This window comes from Haliaeetus albicilla, chromosome 8, assembly GCF_947461875.1.
Source record: "Haliaeetus albicilla chromosome 8, bHalAlb1.1, whole genome shotgun sequence".
Lineage (NCBI taxonomy): Eukaryota > Metazoa > Chordata > Aves > Accipitriformes > Accipitridae > Haliaeetus > Haliaeetus albicilla.
The window spans coordinates 9,365,158-9,371,157 of NC_091490.1; positions in this window are offsets into that span (position 1 = coordinate 9,365,158).

The window sequence follows — 6,000 nt, forward strand, 5'->3', positions numbered from 1 at the left end:
CAGAGGAATTGTCCCCAATGCTCTGCATCCCAGTACGGAATCCGGAGTGCTGCCAACCCAATCTGACAATAGTCTGGTAGAGAAATCACACCACAGAGCAGTAACCGAGCGTTGCGAGTGCAGTTGCTCTTACGTTTTGCGTAGACGTGTGTGCTGTTAGGCACTCTTACGTGCACTCCCGCTTGCGTGACACTCGTGCTCCTCGAGGGACACCCTGTGCCTCGCAGAACATTGTTCACGTGCCCTCTCCAGGAGCATTTCTGCAGTATCGTTTGGGACAGCTTGTTTCTCGTTCCTGGGAATCGTGCACAGAAATGGCGTGAACTCAACGGCTCAGGCTGACTTTGGTTCGTACTCTGATAACTTAATATCTATTTGTTGTCCTTGGCAGGGCGGTGCCATCTGGTCTTGCTTGGACAGCTTATCTGTAATACTGCACTGCATGATATTTCAGTTTTTGCTTATGCAATCCTGGGCTGTGCTTGAGCGGCACACCGATACCTTGATGCCAGCCTTTGACCAGATGGTACCTGCTTAAGTAATAGCCCCCTGTGCACTGTGACGGAGATGGATACACAGAGGTGTTGGAAATTGCATTGGAGACAAGGGGAAGGCAGGCATGAAGATGGCTTCAGGTGTTGTTATATGGGATCTCAGGTCAGGAATTAAAGTGCCATTGGATGTCCACAGACTTCTCTGCTCCCCTCGAAGGGCTTTAAACCTATAACAGACTCTGAAGAGTGGCCAGTTCCTGGCGTGAGGCAGCCTGGGCAGTTCTGGGGCAGAAGCATTCTCAGGCTCTCCTGTAGGAGTTTTAAGACTCATTGGGTCACAGAAAGGTGGAGAAAAGGCATGACTCTGAGGATCAGGGTACACTTGGGAAACAACAGCGTTGTGCGCAGTGGGGCAATGATGGGCAACACCAACAAAGACTCCTTCTTGAGCATTTCTCCAACAAGGACATCTGTATTTTGGTGTTCCCAGTGGATTTGCTGTCTCCACTGGGGAGAAGGTTACATTTGGATGATGAGGCCGTCATCTTTCACTTCTCCGAAGAACAGGCAGTGACTTTTCCTTGCAACCTTTCGCAGCCTAGAAGGGAGCCTTCATCGCCGTTGCAGCAACACTGTGTTGGGGCGGCAGCTCAGCAATTGGCTTCTTCACTCACGTTCACCTGCTTCAGAGGAGGTTGTACAAAAATCTCAAATTGTGACACCAACGCTTTACCTATGCTAAAAAAAATCACTTTCATCTATTGCTCCTTATGTTGCATTCACAATACTGTATATCTCTCTTACTGCCGAAGGCAAACAAGCTAAAAACTGTTCATACCTGTCTTTGGGGAATCACCAAGGTTGGATGACACCTCCCACGTTATGCTAGCATTAGTCTGAAATGGGGAAAATAAACGTACCCCATTAAATGTATATACAGGACTGTGAGATGAGAGGCTTGAATTTGGTTTTTTTCATCCACTACATTTTGTCCTTTACCACTTCCTTTTAGCTTTATCCCTTTTTTTGCCTTTCCATGGTTACAAAGCCCTCTTTCTCTGCACGCGCTATCTATGATTTTTATTTATGTGGTGTAAGTTCATAACAGACAACTGCTTAATGTAACAGAAGAGGCTTGATGAAATCCAGCAGTTGAAAGCTGGAGCGAGATGCAGTCACACTAGAAATAAGGTGCAGCTCCTTTTTTTTTTTTTTTTTTTTTAATGATGTAGTGAGTATTTAGCTTTTAGACCACCTTAGCCAGAAACTGGTTTCTTAGCTTGCAGTCTTTATGCCAGGATTGACAATTATGCTAAAATAAACATGGCTAAGCTGGCAGTTTGATAAAGAAATAGGCAGGGATGTTCTGCCATAGGCATTGTGGTTATTGCTGAGTCAAAGATCACAGATTCTACCAGTAAATGCTAGGTCACTGTAGCAGATTAGACCTTTTAGAAGCTTGGAGTCTGGTCCTACTTCAGTATGTATGGCCTGGACATGTGCAGCCTGAGCTCTTGCCACTTTATCAAACTACAGAGTGTCCCCAAAGTAACTGGAGAGACAGCTCCAGCTTAAACAGAGGGCCAACTTGTGTCTCATTAACTCATTGCCTTTTAATCTGCAGACGAGCCAAACCCTGCTTTGGGATATATTGAGGCTTTTTGTATTTGTTATAAATTTTTCAGGACCTATGCTATGTTGATGACTTTTTAATTAAAAAAAAATAAAAATCCAGAAGACTTTGTTATGTAGCAGTAAAATGTATAGTTAAATACCAGCCAATTTAGCGAGTGTGCTTTTGCTACTCCATAGAGATACACAAATGCACACTTGGAAATCCTCTTGCCGATATGTCAGCATTTTGAAACTGCTACAGCTTGAGGTTAGCCGGGTTATTTTCTTTTGTCTGGGGTTTAAAACATTGCTCCCAACCTGGTATCTGGGTAAGATAAGATGAATCCACAGAAGGTAAGAAGTTGACTTTATTATCTGTAGGAGAGACACTTCTTGACTACATAATTCAAAAGTGTTTTAAGCAACCTTCTCCTCTCCGCCCCCCCGGCAAGGGAGTAATTTGCTGGTGTTGGAAGCACTGGGTGCTGAGAAATAGAGAAGTGAGCTGGAGTACTGGGGGGGGGGGAACACCTTCCAGGCAGGCACAAGGCTGTGGAGGGGAGGTGGGGTTCCCATTGCTGGAGATGTCACAGCCCAGAGCCAGGGCCATGGGAATAGTCCTGCGGAGAGACAGTGGTGGGCACCTGCACAGAAACGGGGCTTAAAAAATAAAAGCTCATGGGTATAAACAAAGCAATGCAAAAGCAAAGCTGGTATTAAGTTTTTGCATTACTATTTGCAGTAAGAGGGGAGTTCTAATATGGTCTTTGGTGTGTATTTATTGATTTTTTTTTTTATATTACTCAAATGAAGGGAAGGGAAAGTAAGACGAGAATGCAGAAGAAAGGAAACTAAACCATGTAAATTTACTGAGTTTGTTTCTTTTCCTCACAGGGACCAAAAGTGCAGAAATGTGCCAGGAATCTGCCAGCCCACACGTGCCCTCCTCTCCCTCAGACCTCCACGAGCTTTACCCTGGTGAAGTTTCCCTCTATAGGAATGCAGGGAGGGCAGTTCTCCCTGCAGGGATGAGACCTTGTGATCCCGGGTAGGATCTGCTTTAACCCAGAAACAGTGACTTCCAGCTACGATTCACCTGGGCAGGTGCCCGTCTGTGCACACCGAGAAGGCTGTGAGTGCTGCTGCCTCCTTGTCCCAGAAAAGGAGCGCAAGGAACCAGAGAAAACATGGTGCCCTGTTTGCTAACTTACTCTCCACCCTGCTAAAATGCATGCGGTTTCATTTCTTTCCTTTGTAATAAACTCTGCCCACCATAGCGTATATTCTTTTAAATAACATTTTAAAATATTTTCCGGTAAATTAAAGTGATGACATGTTTGTAGGGTTCATTGTTAATTTCATTTCCTTTGGCTCAGCCAGCCAGATAAAATGCAATGTTATTAATCTTTGTTTAAAAGAAGATCCTTTGCCGAACAGTAATAAATGATCTTGATAGATTTGTCAGGAAAATGAATGATAATCATTTGCAGATAGACACAAGCCTAGTATGGAAGATTAATAAGAAAATATGTATTGGCATCATTAATAACATCTGCTGCCAATGGACTTGTATATTGGTTGCAGCTCTGAAAGCGATGTGTTCTTGTTAGGATATTGCAATTCATCACGTGCTGCGAGGAGCAAGGCTGTATAGTGCTTCTGGGGCGATGACAAGCTACTCCTCAGGAAAGGCTTGCGAGGAGCCCAACGCCAAGGCCGTGCCACAGCCGCCATCGGCTGAGCCTGTCATCGCCGAAGCCCCAGTTCGGCTGGGCTCTCACTTCCCACGTGCGGCTCCCCGTGTCAGTGCTAAAAACTCTTCCGGACCCCGTGAATTTGCTCATTCCTTGCTTTTGGGGCTCTGGCTGGCTGGATTCGCAGATAAGCCTTGTTCCCCCGGGACCTCTGCCCTCACGGCGTGGGCTGAGCAATGTTGGTGAAAAAGCTGCTCCTGACACGGAGCAGCTTGGGCTGCAGCACCCGGGGTTTGACATACGCTTTCACTCAGGGTCTGCGCTCATTCCCACCTCAGGTAGCTCTAAAAAGGTTCCTCCAGAGCCTGCCACAGGCATTTAAGCGCTTGTGTGTCTTCAACTGACACAGCTTTGGAAAGTACCCCCGCTTCACTGGATGCACAACACGTTAGGAGATAAAGCTCTTCACAGGTGCTGCATGTGACTGTCACGGGCCTTGGTTTCTCAGCCTTGAACATCCCTGTTAGGAAAAGAGCATTTTATTTTGGGCTTGTAACACCTGCAGAGCCTCTGTTGGGCTTTCCCTCTTAACAGCCCCAGAGCATATCTAAGATGGTGCAAAGAGCTGCATGCTCATAGCAGCAATCTCTGCCACAGCATCACCCCTGCAGCAGCAGGGAGCTGAGAATCATCCCATCCCATCCCATTCCATCCCATCCCATTCCATCCCATCCTATCCCATCCCCCTCCTTGTCCCTATCCCCGTCCCCGTGGTTCCTTGGCACTCAGGGGTGAGGCTGATGGGGAACTGCTGGGGTGAGCAGGGTCCCACTTGCTGCAGGGAGGGAGTGGGAGCTGGGGCTGGAGGGACTCCACGTGTTCAAGTGCAACCCATGGGGAGATGTAGCATAAAATGGAAATTATCAAGGCTAGGAAGGGGGCTGGGAGATGTAGGGGGGGAAGAGCTGCACGTGGGTGTAGGCAGAAGGAATGGGTGTGGGAGATGAGAAGGAAGGAGCAGAAGGACTGAAATGAGGAATAACATGAAACAGAAACTCCCCCCCCCCCATCCCCAATCTTCAATGAGGAGGAAAAATATAATCTGTTTTTGGTTTGGTTTTAATTTTTTTCAGCTAAATATGTATTTTCTTAGAAAATACAAGGAAAGGTCAAGATGTTTTGAGATTACTTTGGTTTATTCCAATAAAACGTTTCAGACACCCCCTCCCCAATGATTATTTTTTCTTTTGTTTCACTTTAGTGGTTCAAAGTAAGTAGCAAGTCAAATAAATTTACCATTGAAATGTGTTCCTCCTGCGGGGCGCACAGCTGGCTGCATCTGGCAGTGCGGATGTCTCCATTCCTTCTGTGGGCCGATCTCAGAGATGCAGTCACATCTCTCAAAGCTCATTACTTTTTGTTTAACTGACATAGACATCATCCTTTTAAAGGAAACACCATCTTCCAGGGTCCATGGGGTGAGATGAGGAGGAGAAGAGGGCAGCATCATATAGCCAAAACTATTTGTTCATTTAAAAAAAAAAGGCTTAGAAAATGTCACTTTGCTCTCTGCAAAACTGAAAGTTTCTTAGCAGAAAAGAATAATTTCAAACATTTCAAAAACTGCCCCAGTATTCCTCATCCTGCTCCATCTTGCTTTCCCCCTGGCTTTAGCAGATGTGTAGTCAAAATAAGCCAATAAAGCCATTGAGCTAAGTGCTGCTGAGGGGCTCTGTGGCTCAGGAGCACTCAGCACCTCGCTGCTCTAGGCGAGGAGGCGAGAGCCCTGGTATTTCTAAAAGCATTAGAAAGGTGTTCGTTATTATTAGACATTTAACAGCTATTAATCACAGCTGGTAACTTGATTTCCTCTAAATGTTTTGAGGCACCCTCTGATCTGGGCACCACCTGCTTGAAATTGAATAGTGGAAAGGTAAGGCAAGCTCTGCGTCGTGTGCCTCTTCCCGTGGGGGTGGCTGGATGGGCGACTGATGGGGCTGCGATCTCCCTTATTCAAAGGAAATCTACTTTTTCCTCTTAGAAAAAGCAAATGCTTGTATTGACCTGCATGAGCGGAGCACCAACCCCATCCTGCATGGCCAATTCAGTCTCCTCCATCCAAACTGAGGTTGAGCGGGGGAACCATGACCTGGGCTCCCTGTGCCAGGTGGGCACAGAGCCTTGTTTCTCCTCTCCTT